Genomic DNA, 23,886 nt, shown 5'->3' with positions numbered 1-23,886 from the left:
GCCTTACCATTCCCAGAGATAGTGGTGAATCAATACTCTAGTAAAATGGATTTTTGTTGTCTTTTAAATGAGAAAGCACTTTTAAAACAATAAAGAGCTTACAGAGAGTGCGAGTTTAGGCATCATTAAAAATACTCATCTGAAAAAAAAAATACTCATCTGTGTCACAATTATAGGTTGAGGATCACAGTCAGTCTCTGGCTGTGGGGAGCACCCATTAGGTAATTTAAGTGTATCTTATAAGATCAAGTAAAGCTTACTCAGTTTCCTAAATTCCATGTTCAATTAGGCAGAACTTTATAATAGAAAAAATTTACTGGAGCTACTGGCTCAATAAGTAGTTTCTTTATTTGCCTAATGTTTATTAAATTATCATTCAAAACATTTCTTTCTAAAGAAGGGGCTCATAAATTGTGAGGGGGTCACATTCCTTTGAGAATCAAGTGAAAACCAAGAACTTTCGCTGCCCTACTCCTGTGCGTATACACAAAATTGTACTTAGAATGTCAGAAGGTCTTCTAGCCAGCTGAAATCCAGATGAGGAATTCCTCAACCCCAAGGGGACTGAGGTCAATTCATTTAACACTCACTTATTGAGCGCTGGCTTTTTCCTTAGAAATGTCCAAGGTATTGAAGACATACAGGGAAATAGGTGCTGTCCCAATCCTAGAAAGCAATATACATATTTTGTGTAAACCATCTACTTCTACCTTGCTGAATCACACTAATGACTTCATTTGGATTCACAAAAAACGAATAGGAAGTAATTATGATTCCAATTGTGAGTATGGTAACAGAAGTGAAAATATTCAGTTAAAGGAAACAATGAGCTTTTTCTTTCCCCTTCCTTTTGCTTTCTGCTTTTTACTGCCAGAAAATACAGGTAATAATGAAATCTAAGTTTTGCTTTAAAAAAATATGTTACTGGGACACCTGGGTGGCTCAGTGGTTGAGCATCTGCCTTTGGGTCAGGTCGTGATCCTGGGGTCCCAGGATCAAGTTCTGCAATAGGCTCTCACAGGAAGCCTGCCTCTCCCTCTGCCTATGTCTCTGCCTCTCTCTTATGAATAAATAAATAAATAAATAAATAAATAAATAAATAAATAAATAAATAAAATAAATAAAAACAAAAAGTGTGTTATGGCTTATCGTCGAGTTAATAAGCAGTTTTGAGTGCCTACAATATGAAAAGCACTACCTAGATACTGTAAATTACAAATCCAAATATTTTAGAGCTTTCTTTTATTTCCATCCATTTCTATGCTTTCATAATCATGTGTTCTTTCTCACTGAGCACTTGCCTCTGAAAAATGGTATTTTAACACTTGACTGTGTCTTTAGCAAAAGTCATCTTATTGAAATGATAAAACAGACTATATCCTGCTGAGCATGATATTGTGTGAGCAAATAGAGAAAAGGAATAAAGAATTGCTTAACATTGACAAATGACAAATGTAAGGAAAAATAAACAAAATGTCAAAAGACATAGGATAAATGCCAGAAATACACGTGTGTGTGTGTGTGTGTGTGTGTGTGTGTGTTCTACGCAGATAGGTCCTGAGAAAAGAATGTGGGAGTGATACTCAGGTAAGGAGGTATAACAGTAAACCATTCCTCCATTTGTATTTTATACCTTCTTATATGGGATCCAATTCACTGGGTCACTGGAAGGGAGGTGAGTGGACTGAGGTAGGCAATATAAACAGGCAAAATAATGGAGAAGGATCCCCTTAGAGGCCCTCTGGGAGTTGTTCATGAAGTGGGTGTGCTTCTAGTGGAGAGAGAGAGAGGGAGACCCAATGCAACACTTCTATTTCTGCAACTATTCTTCACCTGGAAAGGAAAGCGAGAAACGCAAATAATAATCATCATAAAAAAAGGAAAGGACAGCAGAATAACAAATAACCACACACAGTCACTTCAGACCTATTCTGAAACAACAGAATACACTTTAAAAAGCAGTAAAAACAATAAAAATCCAGTCATTGTGAAAAAGGAGAGCCTTCACTGCAATAAAGGCAGTCAATAAAGAAGCTCTCTCATTTAAACATCAAATGCACATTGTTTTGCAACACCTGTTATTCAGCCATAATAGCTTTCTTAACCTGTCAAAGTGTTTAAGCTGAGGAAAAGAAATGGGCCTCCAGCTGTGCAGTTCTGTGGAGAAAGCCTGTGCGAAGCGATATTAGTTTAATGAAATGTGTACAGATTGTAATTGTGGTAATAAGAGGGCAATTCCCTGAGGTGCCATAGGAAGGCGGTGAGCGCAGCCAGGCAGAAAACCGAAGCTTGCAGGCTGAGGGAGAAAATGCAGCCTGCTCTAGAGAGAGGGCAGGGAGTGAGGCGGAAAGACCAGGAAAGAGGAATCCTGCCAATGTGTTTTCCTCAGACCCACTGCAAGAAAGAAGCCAGGTCTACAAGGGGTTAAAACCCTCTCCTCGCAGCACAGCTGACCCAGAGCTAATCTGAATCAGTGTTAACTCTGTGCTGCAGGTGCCAGGGAACACAGGGGAGACAGCTCTCAGTCTGTGACGAGATGACAATGACCCTTCTGAAACTCATATTCAGGATGAGAGACAATGAATAATCAAAAATAAGTGAGGTGTGAAAGGTTGATACAAAAGAAGAGACCAAAATAGATCACAAATCAAATAAGCATTGCCTTATTTTTGTGTTTATCTAGACATCATCCTAGGATTTGCTCTGAAAAGATCATACTTTAAAGAGTATTCCTGAGACAAGGACCCACTTCTATCAGTTACTTGATAGACAATCAATTTGTCATTATTTTAAACTTCCTGAATATTTTAAAAGCCCGAAGGTGAGGCATGTACAGGTCTCCACAGACCATCATTATATTTCTAGTTCTTTTTCTAAGGAGCTGTGTGCCTTTGGGCAAGCCATAGAACCTCTCTGGACCCCCATTTCATTATCTCTAAATCTGAGGAAGTCAGTCCAAGCAATTACTCTGTATGTTGCCTGTCAGTACTCCCTTATTACCTAATAACATCAGGGTTCATTTTAATCTTGACCCTTCTCTCTCCTCAGGGCTCATGTCCTGCCACATGACTGCAGCGTTTTGATGATTATACCAAAATCCTAATGCTTCCTCATCTACCTGATATGATTTAATTCCTTTTTAACTTCACATGTAGTTTTCCTTCTCTCAAAACTGTATTCAACTGGCTCAATTCCCTTTGCTCTACAAGATAAGGCTGAAAGTGCCCTTCCTATGTACTCTTGTCTAAGCTGAAATGTTTCCTCCATTCCCCCCATTTTGCTAAAGTACTCTTTCTCTTCCTTCAATTAGCAGTTCAGCTGTCACTTCTTTCAAAAAGCCTTCCCTGAGTGCCCAAATCTAGGCAAAACGTTCATCCCATATGTTCCAATAGCTTCTTCTACTGCCCACATCATGATGTCAATCTATATTTTAATCACTTAGTCCCTAATGTCAGTTAGATTCAAACTTCTTGAGACAGTTTATGTTAATTTTATGTTAATTTTGTTTATGGTAGTTTTGCTAGAGACTAGTAAAATTCCTGGTATCTGGTAGACTCACAGTGACTATGCCTTGAACAAATGAATGGATAAAGGGCTAGGAGAAGCTTAGCTGTCACATCCATGCAGGGCAAAGGAGCCATTATCTGTGGTAGCACCTTATGTTCCCTATGAGTTAAATATACTCTCTGTCCACCTCACTCATTAGATTAACTTTCTTCATGGCAGGAAGACTACTACCTCACATGACATCTTGACTACAGAAATGTTCAATAAATACACATTGAAAAATGTTTATTGCTTTAGAGCTCTATACAGATAAGCCCTTATCTGTGTTAAGCCATTTCCCAAAAAGTTCTTCACCCCAAAGGGATTTTTTATCTTGAATGATAAATATTGATTAGGAAATGATATTATCTACCTGCCCAATACATGGCTTATTTCAGAGTGTATTTATTTATTTATTTATTTATTTATTTATTTATTTATTTATATCTATATTTATATTTATAAAATTTATATATAAATCTATATATAATTTAAATGAGGAAAACCAAAAACAAACAAAAAACAAATATAGCATTAGAGTTAACAACGATTATCCAGCTTACTTTCTATCTCCATAGAAGGACTACTGGAGATTATAATTTTTGTCCTCAAAATATATATAGATTGAGAAATCTTCAAAAGTTTTGGCTACCACTTATGAATATAAGGTGATTAAATTATGTAAAAGTTTCTTTGGAATAAATGTATTTTATTAATCCATAATATATGCTCAGAGACTATTTTTAGAGTAAATTAGATTAATCCTTTAATAAAATTGATCTGATAGAGTTTGAGCTCTAGAAATCATCTGTTAAATTATCTTTCCTTTGTTATACATCCAACACAGTAGAAGGTAGCTTAGACTTTGAAATTAAAAATTAGATTCGTGTCCTGGTTCTCCCAGTGTGTTGGTTGGCTTGACTGAGTCTCAGTTTCCTCTTATAAAAAATCAGAATAATAATATGTACTGGTTTTCTACTAGGTCCATCCACAAAAGTTTCATGTAGTCCTGACAAGTTCATATCCACGGTTGGCTAGGGGCAGATACCTTGAACTTTTAAGCTAAGAAAAGAGAGATCCAAGAGAAGCACATGGCAAATTCAACTCATATTTGCACAGTTTGGAATTTGATATTAGAACAGATTTTTAAAATCTCTTTAAGAATTCATAATTACTTGGAGACTGAGTATATCCTCTTTTCTTCCTCCATGTAATTGCTAGAATTGAAGTCATACAAATAGTTAACTACTCAGAAACCTCAGGGTGCCAAGCAGCATTACCTGTTACTACCTACTAATACTTGCATATGGTGTTATAGTTTGTGTAGCATTTTCATGAACAATTGCTCACTTAATCTATGTAAAACATTTACTACCTTATTACCTAAAAGTTGTGTCTAGGATATGGTTGGCCCTTACTAAATGGTAAATTTTCTATAGTTTCTCTTCAACAAATCTTACAAAGAAGACTGATATTTTAATTCTTGGTTAACATATAGGAAAACTGGCTCAAAAGGTCAAATGTCTTGTGTAAGCATACCTACTAGCAATTGACAGGTTAGAGTTCAAATCTAGACGAAACAATAGCAAACTGTGTAATTAATGTTATTATTACTCTATGTAATCACCTACTCCATAACACACGAAAGATGACTAAACTATACTGGAAAGATGACAGTATTACTGTCTTACTAGTGACTCTATGTATTGCAAATGTCATTTACTAATAATTGATTATAATTTCTGTTTCCAAATTATGCACTGGTTTCACTCTCATGAGAACTGTTTACCTGTGACAGTTATATTTTTATCACAGGTGTTATCTTTTAGATAGTTAAGCTACCGTTTGAAGAGGACACACTAGCTGTGAGGCCCTGCAAAGCTAGCAGTTTTACTGTCATCTTCCCATTTCATCCTGCTCTGAACCTTAGGTGGTAAATAGTATTATTCCTCATTTACTAGATGAGGAAATTGAGGTTTAGGGTTGCTAATTGATTTGCCAGGTACACACAATTAATGAATTGTTAGGATTCTGAGCCAAGTCTATTTGAGTTGTCACTGCCACACCACAATACCTTAGGGAAATGAAGAAACAAGTTAAACACAGCTTTTTTTGTCGAATTATTTTTTAAATATCCACAGGTCTTTAATGTACTAATGCATGGAGTGTCTCCAGTTAAGGGTGTAGAATACATCATTACTCACATTTTTTTGAGAATGGAACCGTTTTTTTCCCCTGAACATCTTGTGGAAATAGTATTCTAAGTCCATACTCTTCAAGAATTAGATGATCTCTAAGAAAACTTCCTGTTCTAATATCCTGTAGCTTTAATCCTAACTTTACTAATTGGATCTCTCTTCTCTTCCCTGTCTGGATTGCTTTTTAACCATAAGCAGTCTCAATTTCCTCCATGTGAAATGATACCACATAAAGACAGAGAGTTGTGCAAAGGTTATAGGTGTCAGTGGGTGCCAAAAATAAAATAATATAAAACAAAAAGCATTTGTTTCTAAAAAGTAATAAGTACCATATACATTTAAGTAATATCAGAATAGATTGTATCATCAGTGGGAAAACTGAGATGCACTTTCCTAACTTAAGTGTATTTTTAAAATAATGTTCAAATAAATCAACAAATTTATCAAGTGTCCCATGAGATGAAACCTGAGCTGAGTTGGTGAGAGAATTCTAATATCTATCTCAAACTAAAGAAGATCACTGAGACCAACTTTATAATCTTTCTTTACTGCCATGTACTCTTAACGTTTTCGGAGATAAAATTTTGAGCCAAATAAAATTCAAATTGCCAAGCAAGCTGAACTTTTCATCTCTAATTTGTATTACTTTTAATAGTGGGTCGGAGGGTATCTGAGGCTTTCCCCAGTTTAGACTTCATATCACAAGGTGACTCTATGGTCTGTACTCTTCTCTGATCCATGATGTCATGTAGAGCATCATGACCGATAGAACCTGACACACCCTGTCATCGAGCCAGATGCACCAGCTGGGAAGCCTATTGAGCAACAAGCTTCAGCAAAAGGCAACTTGGAAGTTAAAAACTTGGCTTCTCTTTTTCCTTTTTCGTTTTTTTTTTTTTTTTTTTTTTTTTGAGGACCAGTTGACTTGAATTACAGAGAACCTTTTTCAAATCCAAGCCAAGCAAATGATTTAGAACTGGGTCCATTTCACTTTTGAATATAACAAGATTCTAGACTAAATATATATATATATATATATATAAATATATATATATATTTAGAATATATATATAATAATACTAGAATATATATATATATATATATTTTTTTTTTTTTTTTGAGCTGCCCTAGCTTACTTCTTTTAGGGAGTACCTGGTGATGTTGCCATGAGAAACACTCTGCCTAGGGATTAAGCTGACATGACTATATTCCTATCTTGACATTATTAAGATATGTCTTCATTTTAAGAAGAAAGCCTTACTAGGACATCTGGGTGGCTCAGCGGTTGAGCGTCTGCCTTCGGCTCAGGGTGTGATCCCGGAGTCTCAGGATTGAGTCTCACATCGAGCTCCCTGCATGGAGCCTGCTTCTCCCTCTGTCTATGTCTCTGCCTCTCTCTCTCTGTGTCTCTCATGAATAAATAAAAAATATATATATTAAAAAAAAGAAGAAAGTCTTACCTTTGTCAACATCAGGGGAGATGAGTTTGAATTTTGGCTATTCCATCAACTCATCTGTTCCAATAGCCCCTATAATCAGCCCTGAAATATGACTTTTAGGTAAAATGCCTCTGCAAGCATTAAAGTAGTACATATTGCCCCAGCTTTAAGTAGCTGAACTTCTCCACATGCTTTTTCCTACTCCTTATCATCATCTTCTATTCAACATCTGAACCCTAAGATGTTACCTCACCTATTACTTTATCTCCCTCAATCAATTAAAAAAAAAAAAGAATCAGCTTTAGGTTAAGATAAATGAGTTTTGCTGATATATTATGCTTCCATAGATACTTAGGCCATTTCCCTAATCATGGAAACAAAAATTTCTGATACCCCATTAGAAGGAACATAAACTTCACTGAATGCAGTCAAAGTGGAAAATTGAATAGCAGGAAGGGGAGTGTAGGGGAGGGGGGTAGCAAAGTCCCCTAAAGTACAGAAGTATAATTCTGACCAGAATTTTATTAGAAAAGGAGTTAGTCCTTGTTCTATGTATTAATTTGACATAACCTCTACCTGTGCAAATGTTTCCCAGTTTAAAAGTCTTAGTTTCTCATAGTTTCCGAATGAGCTCTATTCATGTTATCATTTTTGCTATCAGTAAATGTCACCAGGGTGAAAATTGTCTTTTTCTTTTCTACTTCAGCCTTTAGCTTCAGCAAAAGCCTAAGAGAAATGTATGAGCTACCTCTGTTAAAAGGCCTTGTTCATTGGATCTTCTGTATGTGCTCCCTGGGCATCTAGAAGTTCTGCAGTGTTTCCTTCAAGCTGCTTAAGTTTGAGCATCTATTCATACTACTTTGAAATTGATACAGTCCTAGTTTTCCAAAACAATCCACTGAGTAGGTCCAGGTCTTCCTACCCCATGTCTTGAGGAAAATAATCAGAACAGCTTCCTTTTCTCCTTTCTACATTTTATTATGTGTTTGAAGTTTGAAAAATACAGAGCAATGGTTTTCCTTTGAAATATGACATAGCTATTTCTTGCCCAGAGAGTAGGTATCATAGATTTTCCCAGGTTACTGGTTGTGATACACATGAGGTTGGCTTTAATGAGTCAATTTGAGGTCACTAATTCTTCTAATTTTTGTAGGTGTAATTCACTTCCTGTCTTTACATATATCCCTGCTGACACTTGAATTATGTATATGTTTCCTTTAAGCATAGCACACAAAGCCAAGTGCAATAGTAGTTTTATCCATCCAGAAGCCCAGACAGTATTTCAAAAGCTGAAAATAGAAGAATTTTATTTAATTTATTTATTTTTAAATAGAAGAATTTTAAAAAGATATGTTAGAAGATGTGAATCATTAACTCTGGCTTTGCTTAGGATACTCATCCAACATGGGGAAAAATATTGGCTATTTGATGTTATCATCATTAAAGATTTTGCACCTTGATTCTAATTTATTTTGGTGATCTGGCTAATCGGAATATTCTTACTTTTTTTTTGTATGCTCACACTCAAATTTGTAAATCTTTACTACCAGAACGTGAATTTATAGGATACCCAGGTTTTTGTTGGACAAATCTGAGTCATTCTTTCTGGTACCAGGAAGATGACATCTTTTATCTAAGTGAACACATAACCAAAGGAAAAAGTATTTTCTAATGGTAGCTTATAGTTTCCACTATTACTAATGTGTTGACCAGCATAGCAGAATTTTAATAAACATGGTTGAAGTAAATGGCTTTTTAGCAGTTTTATTTATTTTTTTTTTTATTTATTTATTTTTAGCAGTTTTAATCCAAATAAGCCAGAAGAGTTCACAGGCACCGTTGAACTCAGGAGAAAGCTAATCATTTTCTCTTCTTTAAAGTAAAATCACAAAGCATGAAATACAGAATTTAAGAGCACAAACTTTGAAGTCAGTCAAGCTTTGCCAGTTATTAACTGTTTTTTAATGTCCATGATCCACAATTTTCCACTCTCTAGTGGGGATAACAAAGGGTAAGTGGAGATAACTCATATAACATAAACTGGCACATAATAAATTCTCAATAAACTATTGAGCATTTAAAATACTCAGTACAAGTTATTACATTGTGTTATATAGTATTATAAAATACTAACTTGTATTTTCTTAATATTTGTCAAGAACATACAAGTGTTTCTCCAAGTATGACTGAAATTGGGTAATAGTTCTCAAATCTTAGCCTAAAGCTAATCATTCAAAAGCACAATAACGAATGGACATTCAAAACATTCCTTTAACCTTTTGTTTTTTATAGACATAAAAGGGAAGCATCAGCATTTTAACCTTCCCTTTTACCCATTTCCCACACCCTGGACTGAGCTTCACTTCAGATGTGGTTACTGAACAGTAGCCAAAATGAGACTGCCCACTGATTTTCAGCATATTCTGTTTCTTAAAAATGATGGTGTTTATGTCAAGCAGGAAGATGCTGCTAATCCAAATGAGGATTCCTACCACGTGGAAGATGGCAGAGATATTAACAATGCCAACCTCTAGAAGTAGGAACCCACAGACTCAGCTCATTGTATCTTCATAGGTTCAGAGTCACCAAAGAGAACTCAACATACAACAAACACACTGATTGGAACAAGCCACACAGAAAGAAGAGATGCAGCAAGCTCCCATGCGTCACATGTCCAGCAGGTCCCTCACAAGAGCTGACACAGGGCAGTGGACTACAACATCCTTCTCATGCTACAGGTGAAGACCCTTTTACCTTGGGGGTAGGGCAGATTTACTGGTGGAGCTTTCCAGGTGTCATATGATATATACCTAAGCAATAGAAGGAAGTTCACTGTGTACCCAGAACATGGGGGAGTTTCCTCCTAATAACACAGGAGAATTTGGGTTCGAGTGATAATTCAGCAACCATCTTCATATAGGAAAATGTTCCAAGCCCAGGACACTGGGCAATCCCAGAGAGGTAGTAAGCAGTCTTGCTCAACAGTTTGTTAAAGAAAAAAAAAAAATGGTGATGGAAAGACTGGAGTTCTGTGACTTAGCAGTGAAAGTCTTTGCATTAAATTACCAGGCCTTTGAACTAATATGTCTTCTAAATGGGCAATTCCTATCATCAAATTTTATTTTCTTTCTTTATGATTATATTTCACCCATCACTAATTTTCTATTTCTCTTGGTTCTCATTAACTGCTTTCTTTATATCTTTTTGTTTATCAGTACTTCGAGGAAATGTGCTCTGCAATGTTTTAAACAGTGGCAAGTTCTCATTTATTTACTCACCAAGCAGTCATTAAGAAAGCATCTAGTATGTGCAAAGAAATGTGCTAAGGATGGACAAGTATATAAGGATAAACAAGATAAATTTACTTCCTTAAGGATCTCACATTTAGTTGAAAAAATAAAAATAGTACTCACAGCAAAGAATAACATAAGGCAGATTATGATTAGTTCCATCAAGTTATCACCTCATTGGCTTATGATAACTGATCTTACAGTGTCCAAACTTGCATTGCTTTATTGTATACTTCATTCTGGAGTCATATTGGTCTTAAAAAGACAGATCATTGCTTACCTCAAAACTTTCAATGACTATCTTTTGCTGTCAAAAAAACTTCAAACTCTATAGGTTGACATTTCAGTACTTTTGATGATTTGGTCTCAGTGTAGCAATCTGTGCCCCATCTTGTCCTCATCTCTCCCAACCCCCACCCCATTTACTGTTTACTTATCTCCACCACAGAAATAGTATGCTGCTGATCACACTATCCATAGCACCTACCAGTATCTGACGTATTGAAGCCAAATGATACTTATTTTCATTAAAGGGAAAAATTATGTGCCTTTTAATATTGAATTTAATGTGCTAGCATAATATTCAGACCTATAAATCCAACAGGTAATTGGAAAATATTAGGTTAATGCTTGATATGGAAACTGGGGTCCATCATGCAGAGTTGTCTACAGGCACATGACCCTTTAAAGCATAGCAACAAACAAGAAACCAAAAGAGTTTAAATAGTGCTAGATATTAAGTATAACACAAACAAATTTCTTTATTCTAGAACTTGAAAAAGAATCTAATATGGTATGGTAAATCATCAAGAAGAGAGTATAATATGTAATACTTTCCACATTTATTTGACAAGAGCATTTTTCTCAGTGACTATCATTGGCTTATAAACATTTCGAAAGAGAGAGAGAAAGGAAACAAGAAGTGATCAGAAAAGTAGAAAGAGAGACAAGTAAATTAAATGTCTTGAAAATAAAAGGATCAGTTTCAAGAATAAAATGGTGCTTAATAAATTGAGTGATTTGGAGGATCAAAAAGGATTTGTCTGGCATAAGTATTTCCAACAAAATAAATGTAACAAAATAATTATATAATAGGGTAGAGTTGAAGAAAATGAGAAAAGGCTAGTGAGTAAGAGATGCAGGCACAAAACAAGAGTCTCACAGAGGGCAAAAGTGGAACTCAAATGCAACCCTCTCCAATTGTCCTAATAATATGAATGAGGTGAGGCTACCACTTTCGTCCTACAGTTATATGAACCACACCAAACTGGGCCAAGAACTCCGCAATCTTAATTCATGGAGGGCATATAGACATAGCCCAAAATAAAATTTGGATGGTGGCAGTGCCTGTTGGAATTATATAATTGATGGACTGTAGTCCCCAAATTGAGCTTATTTATTTATTTTTGACAGCCTAATTCATTAGAACAGGCACATTGACTGTTTAACATTCCAGAATCATTTGCTAAGGGACAAATAACAAATCTGACCCCAGAGAGACTGCTGATTGCCAATATACCTGTGCTTATTTTAAATTCTTTATCCACACACCCCGCTTCTATGCCGTTTTATCTGTCATTTCTCTGTTTTACTTGACCTTTTCCCTTTAGAATCAGGTTTTCGGTGAGTCTCATTTTCCGCTTATTTTCCACCTTCTTTTTTTCTCCTTTCTCTCTGACCAACAAATGCTATATAGCAGACAGACTCATTCATCTCTAGAACCTTATCTAGGGGAGCATATGTTTCTTTTCTTTGAGGTCAGATTAACTATTCCTTATATGTAACAAAGAGGAAATATGCATTGGCAGCAAATTCAGCTATGGTAAACCATCATTTCTGTCCACTACGTTAAGCCAATTTAACATGCTTAAACATACCTTTTGTCATCGACAACAAAAGCAAAAGGCAGCTGAACTCCGGTTAATAAATCATTTTCTGAGGCAGAAAGACTGCTTGGGAAATGTGATGCCAGACACTTAAGACTATTCTCCAAAGAATTTTAGTCAGGAATTCATCCAATTTTCTTATGATTAAAACTATTTTAACAAAAGACATTTAAAAGAACATGAGGAGTAACTAAATTTAAAAGCCAACTCACTAAGTAGTTGAGGCTGACTTTATGCTTGCAGAAGAATTTATTGGATAAATCATTACTCCATAGTATAGAGTAATGGAACTATATTACAGAGGTACTTCATGAGATTATGAATTCCAAGAAATGTTAGCTTGTGTATTTCCAAAAAAACTGTAATACTTTCCCTATTTGAGCTTGCATTTTCATTAAATTAAATAAAATATGTTCCTTCTAAGTTAAATTATTAACAGAGTATATAGTAATAAGGTTAATAGATGGCAGTGAAATGGCCCAAGCCCTCACCAAGGAGACATTTGTAGCCACTGCCTCCCAGTTCCAGGAGTACATCGTAAAGCATGTATCATAAAAGACAATATACTTCAACACAAACACATACACGTGCGCGCGCACACACACACACACACACACACAAGAGGCAAATTTCTGGGGACCACACGTTCACCTGAAATGGCCATCTATGATATGACCACACACACAAAGGTACTGTATGAGTATTATGGCAAACACTTGCCAAATATCAGATTTTGTAATTACCACTGCCAAATATTTGAGATGATAGCATAAACAGGACCAAAAACTCACACTCTTGTATTTTATTTTATTATACTCATAAAAAAAATTATGTGGTATTAGATATTCATTCATGTTGGATAGTACATATTTTCTTTTTAAGTAGGACATTTTCTGGTCAGATGATACATTTAGAAATACATCTTCAGGTGGTCTGGGATGAATTTTTCTGGCCCAGTTTTTATCTTCTCCTCCCATCCAGCTGGTATATGACTTTTAGAGCTTGGTCATGCTTCCAAACTGAGCAAACTCAGAGCAAAATCGAGTAAAAGCCTTTGAAACACAAGTACCACTGTGTGCAGAATTCTCCGTTGCCATGCTTACTGATGAATACAGGGGAGTGACAAACAATCTTGGCCAGATAATATAGTAATCTCCAATCTCTGAAAATGACATTGTTTCCCAATAGATGACTAACATTGCAAAATACCATCATCCATATGGACACATAGAGTAAAACTGGATTGAATGGTTTTTAAGGTGATATAGCAAGCCATGCTTTAAAAAGAACCATTGACAGCCAGTAGGTACAATTAGCAAATCTCTGACTAGTGTATCGCTTGCTGTTGTCCTTCTAACAACATACTTTATTTATATAAATGCTTTAGCCTTAAAGTAATTAGGTCCTCACGTTAGCTACATGCCTTCATAATAACCATGACATTTCTGTGCCAGTTACTGTCGCAAAATGCTAAACATTCATTATCTCTCTTTTGTATGAAAACACTGAGATGATAGAGCTTCTAATTGTGTGTTTATTAGATTTATTTAATGGAAAGAGTCCTACTATGAGACAACTTTTATGTTTAAGGCTAATTCTATTCCATACAATTTATTCTACCCCCACCATCTTTGTAAGCAAATATTTACTCAATATGTTATTCTAAATGCATTATCCATTTAAGGTTCACAGTTAACCCGTGAAATATTATTATTACCATCTTACAGATGAAGAAACCTGGGAGAAAAACGTTGTTTACCAGCTACTGCACATGGAATAAGAGACACATCTAAGACTTGTACCTCAACATTCTGGGTGTTCTTCACCGTTGTAATGTACTGCCTCTCTTAAAACCTTGGAAGAGCTCACTTCTTATGATTTTTATTGCAAAAAATCGTTGTGAGTAATGTTGTTGCAGAGTTTTGTCTTGTGAAAAGTACCATGCAAATGGTGGTGATTTATTCATCCATCCATCCTCAATTCATTGACTGTTTTGTTCTGCTAAGCAATGAAAGCATCAAAGTCCTTGAAATGTTGTATTGTTTCAAATGCTGGATTGACTTCTCCCTTCCTATCCAGGAACAAAGGGTCAATAACATTGATTAAGCCTATTCTTTTTTAAATTACTTTTTGCTAATCTAAAGGTAATTTTACATTTGCCAGCTCTCTTCTGACCATTTTATGTTTCCCATACAAATAATGAAAACAGATTGAGCCATCTGCCTCAGTTTCTCCAAACGTCCTAATAAAGGTTGGAAAAGCAATCTCCTTTATTAATATAAATACCCCAGAGAAAAAAATTACAACTTAAAGTCAACTGTATGTAATACTGTATGTAATTAAGTGGAGTTTATTCCAGGAATGCACAGATGGTTTAATATCATGACATACATCAGTGCAATTAATAAATTATTAAATTAAACAAAAAGAAAAATTCATGCTCATAGACAGTAGAAAGGCAGTTTTCAAACATATACCATTTATCCCTGCCCTACACAGCAGCCAAATATATCCTTTTAAAACAAAGCCTATTATAGCATTCCTTTGTTCAAAATTCTTCAGTGGTTTCTCACACTCTTTGAAAAAATTTCAAAGTTCTTACAGTGTCCTGAAAGGTTTTATATGATCTGGCCACAATCATCCCCCTAATTTCATCTCTTAGGCATTTTTCATCTTATTCTCTTCCATCTGCTTCTAAGAACCAATATACCTCCAGCTACCTCAGGGCCTTTATAATTGAAGTTTTTCTACTGAAAACACTTTTCATTATATTTTGCCTCCTCACTTCATTCAAATTTTGCTGGAGTAACACTCTTTAGAGAAAACTTCCTGTGGGAGATAGTTTTCTTTCTTTGTCCCTGTATCAAGATACTCCCTAATCTTGCCTTATTGTCTTTATGTCATGTATCCGTAGGAAACCATATATTTATGTATTATTTATCTGTTCTATTGGAACAATGCATAGCACATGCTAGATGTCCAATAAATGTAATTTAAACTCTATATGCCCCATGATGAATATAACTATGTATTCTTTTTTTTTTTAAAGATTTATTTATTTATGATAGACACAGAGAGAGACAGAGGCGGAGGCAGAGACACAGGCAGAGGGAGAAGCAGGCTCCATGCAGGGAGCCCGATGCGGGATTCGATCCCGGGACTCCAGGATCGCGCCCTGGGCCAAAGGCAGGCATCAAACCGCTGAGCCACCCAGGGATCCCATAACTACGTATTCCTATTATCATCGAGAACAATTGACATAGATCAACAGCTTCCATCATATTTAAAGTAACATTTTATTTATATATAAAACACTACATAGTGTGCATGACTTTAATTTTGAAAAGGAAAAATATAAAAATACATACTTATAGATATACAAATTAGCATTTTATTCGGGACACGTAAAACTCCTCTGGACCCAGTAACTTCAAAAATCCACTTGAAAGAAGTGTTGAAATATTGTTGCTTAAATATGTTCAATGCTCAAAGATATAGTGACCGTGGCTAAATAAAGTAAAAATTTAAGATATATTCTTACAGTGCAAATATACAAATAATAATCACATTTTGAAGAGTAATCATATAAAAATCATTCACATCAACAGTGGATCTTCAGATATTTTTCATCCCACATAAGAAGCAATTTAGAAGTCAGTAAGGTTCCCAGGCTGATTTTTTTTTTTTCAGTAGCTCAGTACTGTCATCAAGAATTCAAGTTTTTAAAATCTGTTATCCTTTGATCTGTCAGCTTCTCCTTGATTTGGGTCCTCAATGCCCCCAGTTTGTTGACATATCAAGTGAATCATTGTCTTTTGTTAGATCTTGTGGAAGAGCTAAAGAAACCTCTCCTTCAATCATGGACTATAATTGGGCAGACTTAGTTCCTCATGTACAGCTCTGAATGCATAATGTCACCCGGACAATGTTGCACATTTACTGGCTCAGATGAAGCAGGTTCCAGTGTCCAGATCAGCTTTCTCTCAGTCACATGGTAGAGAAGTAGATACGTGAACAAAAATGGAGTGCTGTAACTGAAAAGAAAGAGGTGAGAGATAGATGCTAGAGAGGCAACTGAAAACTGTATCTCTCTTTATTGGCACATATTATAATCTGTGAAAGAAAAGACAGATAGACTGACGGAAAGAAAGAAATAAGTAAAATATGATAAAATATCTAATCAAGCATAGTCATGAGTCCTTATACACATTTTGACTTTTCATAATTTATATATTAAGAGAAAATACAAATTTTAATCTCATCTAAGTGATAAATATAAGCTTTATATATTCTTAGATTAACAAACTCATTCTGGGTAAACAATAAAAAATCACATTTTCAAGTATACAGATCTGCTCTGTATGTTACACATTTAATTCAGCCTAGATATCTATGCAAATCTACAGAAATAATAAAGTAGAATATTGAAAGGAGCATCCATTTGGTTCACCAACATGGTACAAATTAATTAAATGCATTGAACCTACTTTCACAGCTGCACATGATAAAATTGATGCTTCTGCAAAGATTATAAGCTTGGTCCACTTGTCCCTAATCCACAAAGGACAGAAAGTCTGACTTTACAAAATTAATACAATGGACAAATGATAGTATTTACAGTGCATTCACAGTGCAGCTACACGTTAAAAACCTCAGGAATTAAACATGCGGAGAACACCAGAAGTCCAAGCAGTATTCTACTTCTGTATTCTAGTATACTATACAGTTACGGGTTTCCTGTATATTTAATAACATTGGTTCCTGAACATATACATTGGGTTGAAACATATGCATAAATATGGCTCTTTTTATAACATTTGAATAGTTGCTTCTGGGGGTGGTTAGATTAATTATTTGTGTGATGTAATAGTTCTAAGTTCTTTCTGTCATTGAGAACTTGACTGTTGATATGAATAGTCATTACCTTCTCCACTTGTAAATTTGGATCAAATGAAGGAGTACTATTGCCAAAGTCAACTTTGATTCTAGCGAGCTCAACACATCTTGGGTTTTCTTACAACTGATGTAGAAAGAAAAAAAAGGTAAATATTAATTTTGCCCCTGTCCTCAGGAGTTTCTCCCTGTGAACTCAGATTCTCAACAGATTTCTCAAGGAACCTGTTACAGCAGCCCCTTAGATTTAGATTTGCTCTCAGAGCATATAACTCTCTCTAGGTCTTTCAAGTAACAGATAACTATATTCTGAATCTGTCTCTACCTCACACTTTAGCATTAGCAGGAAAAAAAAAAAAGAGGGAATGCTTTGATTTATGAGGGCACCTAATGCAAAGGAATTTAGGTATCATTGAGGAGTGCTGTTTACTTGCTCAGTCTAATCAGATCATGAGGGTAGTGAGCCAGCCACAGTGCCTCTTCTTACCCTTACATGAAGGGCTTCTCTCAACTTAGTTGCATGAGGAATGAAACAAAAACAACAAACTTAAGGATTGGTCTATTATTTTGCAATGAGCTGATTTTCATCTTATGTTACAAAGGCATAAATATATAGAGAAAACTACAACTGTTACATCCATACTTTCCACATAATTTTAATGAATCTAGACAAGAAAAAGAATAAATAGGCCCTGTTAAGTTCTAGGAAATTACTTTAATATATAGAAATAAACATTTTCAGTAATATTCTAGTGAAAGGAGTTAATATAGTATACAATGTATCTTAGGCATAAAGTTAATCTCAGTGAACTAACTACATTTCTTTCCTCCATATTAGTTCAGGTTTTTTCCAATAGTTCCCATTATCTGTATGGAGTCATAAGGCAAAGAACGTCATTCAATTACACAATTAAGGATAGAAATGTGGGGGCACCTGGGTGGCTCAGTAGTTGAGCATCTGGGGATCAAGTCCCACATCAGACTCCTCACGGGGAGCTCCCTCTGCCTAGGTCTCTGCCTCTCTCTGTGTGTCTGTCATGAATAAATAAATAGAATCTTAAAAAAAAAGAATAGAGATGTGAAACGAATTGAAACAAACAATATTAATGGGTGCCTAATTTAAAGTAAGCAGTGTTTCTTAAAAAAGAGGACTCTGTGGATTGTAACAAGGAGCTTAAGATATGACGTTCCTTTCAAAGAATTGAATAGGTCACTTGTGAGGAGAGAAGGCATGAAGGTATTCATAAATGAAACATACAAACAGTAATGTTTGTTAGTATTTGATTACATGCAAAATAACTGATTACAAGTGTAGATATGACTAGAAAGTCAAAGAGAATAATGTCAATGTGAGAAAAACTGGAAAGCTTTTCTCTCTTTTTTAAAAAAATATTTTATTTATTTATTCATGAGAGACACAGAGAGAGAGGCAGAGACACAGGCAGAGGGAGAAGCAGGCTCCATGCAGGGAGCCCGACATGGGACTCGATCCCAGGTCTCCAGGATCACACCCCAGGCCGAAGGCAGCGCTAAATCTCTGAGCCACCTGGGCTGCCCTGGAAAGCTTTTCTTAATGAGGTAGAATTATTTAAGACTTATAGCTGTGATACAGACTATAAGGTTCCTGCCACTTTTTTTCCTTTACTCCTCAGTAGCATTACACAAATTCTCAGAGCATGTTACCACTCTAAATAAAAGAATACATTCCCCAGCCTCTGCTTCAGCAAGATGTGGTCATGCTAGTGACTAGGTTCTGGCCAATCAGATATAAGATGAAGTTGGAGCTTATATAACTTCCATGAAGGTTGCTTTATAAAGGCATAATATTTCTGGAAGACACTCCCTTGTTGCCTTTGGTTTTCTCCATCTTTGGGCCTGAAATCCAAAGGTGATGATACTGAGACTGTGTCGTCACTCTAGAAACAGAAAGTTAGAATCAAAGGAAGATTCTTTTGTATTAGAAAAAAAGCGAAGTCCCAACTTGTTTGTATTACTGTCATTTTTTAAAGTATGCAGTCAAATCTAAACCAACTAATATGATAGATAGGGAAGGTAGGTGTCTCTGCCTGGGACACGAATAAGAGGTTTTCTTTGTATTGGCTGCCTTGGAGAACATATTAAAGAGACCATATCTGCTCTCAGAGATTTTACCCTAAAGAAGAGAAATATGCTGAGCAAAAATATTACTTCTTGTCTTGATATCTTTTCCTAAATTGATCTTGAAGGTGCAATAACTTATGTTGACTCGGATTCTTTTTTGAATGACAAGCTAGAGACCAGTTTCATATATGTCAGTTTTGCTCTAAAGCAGCCATCATGTGGTCTGAAAGAATTTTCATCATGATGTACTTTGTCCCAAGCATGTTCCAAAAAAAGTTAACAAATACCTTTGCATTGGATTTTACTTTAAAAGAGAGGCATGTAGAAAATAGAAACAGGGGCGCCTCAGTGGCTCAGCGGTTGAGCATCTGCCTTTGGCCCCGGGCGTGATCCTGGGATCCCGGGATCGAGTCCTACATCAGGGGCTCCCTGCGGGGAGCATGCTTCTCCCTCTGGCTCTCTCTCTCTCTCTGTCTCTCATGAATAAATAAATAAAATATTTAAAAAAAGAAAATAGAAACATTTAGGGAAAAAATTCACATATTCAAAGCATTTGACAATAGAAATGGCAAAATAATTTTTAGAAGATTAATAAGGCAAAAGCACATTTTAAAAACAATTAGAATAATCTTTTAGCCACTTAGGGGATTTTAACAAACAAGAAAATTTAGTAATTCTCAGGGTTAGCTTATTTTCTTTTTTATTTTTTTTATACTTTATACTTTATACTTTTATACTCACAAGGAGCCCAATATGGGACTCGATCCCCAGACTCTGGGGATCATGCCCTAGCTGAAGACAGACACTCAAATGTTGAGCCACCCAGGCTCCCCTATTTTATTTTTTTGAATTTGTTTCTTACAATACATGTTGCTTAAATGTTTAAGAACCAGAATTACCAAACTATATATGTGAAATATTTTCCAGTATCTTCACAGTAACGCTTAAGTTCAAATACTATGCATAGATAGCTTCAGCAATTGCCAAAAATGTTTTCCTGCTTTGTTTTTTTCCTGCTTTGTTTTGCCTTCATTCCGTAACACATTTATATTATGCATATATAAATATCACAAGTATGTGTTTGCAAAATCTTTTGTGACAAAAAGGAATAAAATATAATTGTACATACTCCACAAATGGCAGAAAACAAAGTTCAAAGGCACCGATAAAACCAGAAAAGCAATTTGATAAATTGCCAAAATGGTTTGTCTCCCTTGAGTTTTACAAATTCCTTTCTGCATATCTGGAAAGATAAAGTACAGGGAGTTTTCAAGGATCATCTTAAAATCCTTTCCAAATGTCATTTGCTTTCTTGTCTAGAATAAAGCTTCAGTTCAAATTAACATAGCCCCCTTGCTTAGGTTTAATTTGGATACCTTCATTCTTAAGGAGCCAGATATTTTATACAAACAGTTAAGAGTCTTGTTTGGCAAGCAGTTGGCAGAGGGGATCCCTTTCCCTAGAGTTTTGAGTGTGGGGGTCTATCAATGTCAAATCTAATTGTTCTCAGTGTTTTCCATGATTGATGGAGTTGAAGCCAACAAGTCCATAACATATCTCATCATTATAGCTTTCTCACTGTGGGGCTGATTGGTGCACCTGCCCATGTCTGACCAAGGGCCAGTCAGATTTTTTTCTCTCTCTCTTCTGCTCTTACAGAGTAAGCTCCTTCCTACCCTGAACATGGATTTACCTATCATTTAAATGAAACATGGATTCATGACTAAATTCATCAATGAATCAATATAACTAATTTTAAACACAATATAGGCAAAAGAAAAACTGATCTTTGTATATGAACTGTAAGATAGACATAGACTAAAGCTGTAAAATGGGTGTATGATTTAACAATAAGATGGGAATAACTGCAAACTAGCCATAAACTGTAAGACAGGCATTGACTTAGATGCAACAGCCCATCGTGGAGAGGCAGTTAAAGAAAACACACAGAAAAATTACAGCTCCAGTAGCTGCAGAATCCAAGGGCCATCCATTTACAGTCTTAGAAGTTCATGAAGATGATTTTTGCAATATCTTTTTTGATACTGATAAGCTCATTCTGTGTTCCTGGTGCTAAGCTAGTTCAGATATGGCAACCCCTTTGCAAGGGAACTATTATGAGAGGAATTCACTGATGTGAGTTAGTGGGCATAGGTACAGAGATCATTTTCTCTTAGTAGAGAAATAATTGCCTATCAGAACAACATCTTAGAATGCTCATATGAGTCATAGTATGGTAAGTGCAAACACACTTACCGTGTGCACGTGTCTGTATGGGTGTATAGTGTGTAGAAAACAACAAAATTAACATTCCATCCTAAGACTTGGCAGCACATAATTAATGATTTCATAAACCTGATTTATTAGTCTCAAATGTCTATAAGTATCATGTTTACTATAAGTATAAAATACAACAATTTAGTAGACAACATGAAATCATTTTTAGCATAAAAATTCACAATGAAAAAAACAAAATTCAGGATGAAGGAGTCTTATACATTTTTTTTGGCTTACAATCTTTATTTCAACATCAACAATTAATCAACAGAACTTATCATGGTCAATTGGCTTTCCATCCCAATGGCCATTATATAGGATGGCAGTATGTTTCCTCTTAGAGACTGTGCCAGTTTCACTGTGGAACAGATGGCAAGTCAACTGGGTTTACGTGGGTAGTCTAGATAATGCCATATTAAGTGACATCTTCCAGCAGGAATCAGTTTCATTGGACACTGGTGCCACTTTGACACATCACAAGGCTATCTGCTGCTTTCCATCAGACCTGTTGCCACTGTCACATGAAAATTGAGAATCTTGGGCCGTCATTGAGATATTTAAAACGTGCATTCCTGGAGATCTATTACAAAAACACCCAGCGTCCAGGTGAATTTCTGCCCTTTAACTGTTGAGAAAGAGAAGGGTGTGGTTCTAGTCCACATTCAGAAAGAACTACTGGTTTAACGGATTAGAATGCACCTTCTCTGTCATATCAAACACACAATCCACAACTTTTTGTCTGGCTGAAAAAAAAAACAATGATATTCTATTCTCTTTATGCCCTGCAATATAGTTGCCTAGAATAATTGAAAAACAGCACTTTCACAGGAAATTAATAAAAATACTAATAATGTATAAAATCCTTCCTCATTATTATATTCTTATTAAATGAAAATATCTGACACCCTATTTAGTCTAAACCCAGGTTAAAGCTGGCATGAATTTGTACATCCTTAGCATGAGCTTGGAGCAGAAATAATTTCCTCTCCTACTTTCCTGGAGCTCTGACTTCTATTTGACTTTAGCTCAGCACTTCCATTTTTATACCAGAACATGAACCCTCACTGGTGTTCAATTCCTCTGAATTGAAATAATGTCTCAGCTAACGAGCAGCTTCCAGTAGGGATCATGTAACTGGCATAGCTACGGCAGAAACAACATTGTGCTCTGCCAACGTACCTATTTCATCTGCCCTGGGTAGCTTTATTGTTGTGCATGTTTATGAGCATGAATCTTCTTGTCTAAAGATTACAATACAAAGGAAACAGATCTCTGCCTCTGAAATGACTAAAGCTTTAGAGTGTGGTGCCTTTGATAGCAAGAATTGTAGTTGGGCAATTTACATCTTAGAGCAATACTACCCACCTTTTTGCCAGATTGTAATCAGTTTTAAGACAGTCTCTATTTCACCAGCTGAAAGAAATATGTAGATTGCCTTTCAACAGCATCTTTTAAAATTAGTTTAATGCCTATTTTATTATTTTTGAAGAAAATAAGCAAGAATTTCCCTGTTTTCTATGCTTAATCTTTTTGATATATTATTAAGAAATTATTTTGAATTGGGGCTTATTATCTTCAGTCCAGCATGCTTAAGTTTGTATTGCAAATAGTCAACATTTTTTTTTTTTAAAGATCGAGGCATTCTCTGTTGACATCTTTGTGGGTTTAGCTTTAAAATCCATCTCACATACACCTGCTTCCCATGAGGAGCAGCCAAAATATTTTGTTCAAAGCTCAGTTCTATAGAGCATTACCTAGTGGCTAGGGCAGATGACAAAAAGTGAAGATAAAGCAAAATTTCAGTGGATCTGTATTTAACCGAGGATTACTTTGTGAATCCAGGCAACATGTGCCATGTATTTGCCGTTTGGTAATATCCCACTCAAATTTGCCTGTCTGCATGCACAGGGCAGAGAAGGTATGCACCCCTGAAAGAAAGATGATCGTTTTGTTTTATGAGTTAACTCAAACACCTCCACCTTATCCTCTATTCTTAATCAAGATTTATTTCTTTGCTTTTTTTTCCCCCAAAGGGAAGTTAAGAATACTACTCAAGGCAGACGGGTGCAGACACTATATCAGGTGCCCTGTCTATATGGCCTTATTTCATTCCCACAACAACCATTTGAAGTAGGCATTATCGACGCAGTTTTATAGTTCAGAGAACAGAGGCTGAGGGAGTTCATTTAACTCTTCAAGACTCACAATTTACAAGTGAGAGCAAAGAGTCAAGATTTGAACCCAGGTCCACATGACT

General features: G+C 35.7%; 1 long non-coding RNA gene across 3 annotated transcripts in view; it reads right to left on the bottom strand.

Moving 5' to 3' along the window:
- Positions 1-15,693: 15,693 nt before the first annotated feature.
- LOC111093667 overlaps positions 15,694-23,886 on the bottom strand; it is an 84,741-nt gene continuing 76,548 nt past the window's right edge. For 2 of the 3 annotated variants that reach the window (XR_005382832.1, XR_005382830.1), the window contains 2 exons: positions 17,284-17,379; positions 15,694-16,393 (listed from right to left, as the gene is read on the bottom strand). This is a non-coding gene — a long non-coding RNA (uncharacterized LOC111093667). Of the gene's footprint in view, positions 16,394-17,283; positions 17,380-21,876; positions 22,255-23,886 lie in introns of those variants that run through there. The other variant, XR_005382831.1, reaches the window with a different exon arrangement.

The sequence above is a fragment of the Canis lupus genome, chromosome 32 (assembly GCF_011100685.1).
Source record: "Canis lupus familiaris isolate Mischka breed German Shepherd chromosome 32, alternate assembly UU_Cfam_GSD_1.0, whole genome shotgun sequence".
NCBI classification, from domain to species: Eukaryota; Metazoa; Chordata; class Mammalia; order Carnivora; family Canidae; genus Canis; species Canis lupus.
Note: the sequence above shows the minus strand (reverse complement) of the source record. Positions and strands in the feature narration are given on the sequence as shown.